This window comes from Lolium rigidum, chromosome 2 (assembly GCF_022539505.1).
Source record: "Lolium rigidum isolate FL_2022 chromosome 2, APGP_CSIRO_Lrig_0.1, whole genome shotgun sequence".
In the NCBI taxonomy this organism is placed as follows: Eukaryota; Viridiplantae; Streptophyta; class Magnoliopsida; order Poales; family Poaceae; genus Lolium; species Lolium rigidum.
The window spans coordinates 220,586,648-220,588,048 of record NC_061509.1 but is presented as its reverse complement, the minus strand read 5'-3'; positions in this window follow the sequence as shown (position 1 = coordinate 220,588,048).

Below are 1,401 nucleotides of genomic sequence, written 5' to 3'. Positions count from 1 at the left end.
TCGAACAAATCGTGGTGGAGAGCTCAACACTATGCAATGATGCAAAGCAAGAACACCGGAGGTGTTCAAGTCCTTGATACGTCTCCGACGTATCGATAATTTCTTATGTTCCATGCCACATTATTGATGATATCTACATGTTTTATGCACATTATATGTCATATTTATGCGTTTTCCGGAACTAACCTATTGACGAGATGCCGAAGTGCCGGTTCTCGTTTTCTGCTGTTTTTGGTTCCGAAATCCTAGTAAGGAAATATTCTCGGAATCGGACGAAATCAAGACCCAAGCATCCTATTTTTCCAAGAAGCTTCCGTAACACCCGGGAAGGACCAGAGGGGGGCCACAGGCCCACCAGACCATAGGCCGGCGCGGCCTGGGTGTGGCCCGCGCCACCCTATGGTGTCGCCGCCTCTTCGACCCTCTGACGCCGCCTCTTCGCCTATAAGAAACCCCTGGACCTAAACCTCGATACGAAAAAAGCCACGGTACGAGAAACCTTCCAGAGCCGCCGCCATCGCGAAGCCAAGATCTGGGGGACAGGAGTCTCTGTCCCGGCACGCCGCCGGGGCGGGGAAGTGCCCCTGGAAGGCTCCTCCATCGACACCACCGCCATCTCCATCAACGCTGCTGTCTCCCATGAGGAGGAGTAGTTCTCCATCGAGGCTCGGGGCTGTACCGGTAGCTATGTGGTTCATCTATCTCCTATGTACTTCAATACAATAATCTCATGAGCTGCCTTACATGATTGAGATTCATATGATGATGCTTGTAATCTAGATGTCATTATGCTAGTCAAGTGAGTTTTACTTATGTGATCTCCGGAGACTCCTTGTCCCACGTGTGTAAAGGTGACAGTGTGTGCACCGTGTGGGTCTCTTAGGCTATATTTCACAGAATACTTATTCACTGTTATGAATGGCGGAGTGAAGTGCTTATTTATATCTCTTTATGATTGAAATGTGTTTTGTATCACAATTTATCTATGTGCTACTCTAGTGATGTTATTAAAGTAGTTTTATTCCTCCTGCACGGTGTAATGGTGACAGTGTGTGTATCCGTGTTAGTACTTGGCGTAGGCTATGATTGTGATCTCTTGTAGATTATGAAGTTAACTATTGCTATGATGGTATTTATGTGATCTATTCCTCCTACATAGTGTGAAGGTGACAGTGTGCATGATGTGTTAGTACTTGGTTTAGTCGTGTTGATCTTTCATGCACTCTAATGTTATTTAAATATGAACATTGAATTGTGGAGCTTGTTAACTCCGGCATTGAGGGTTCGTGTAATCCTACGCAATGTGTTCATCATCCAACAAGAGAGTGTAGAGTATGCATTTATCTATTCTCGTTATGTGATCAATGTTGAGAGTGTCCACTAGTGAAAGTCTATTCCCTA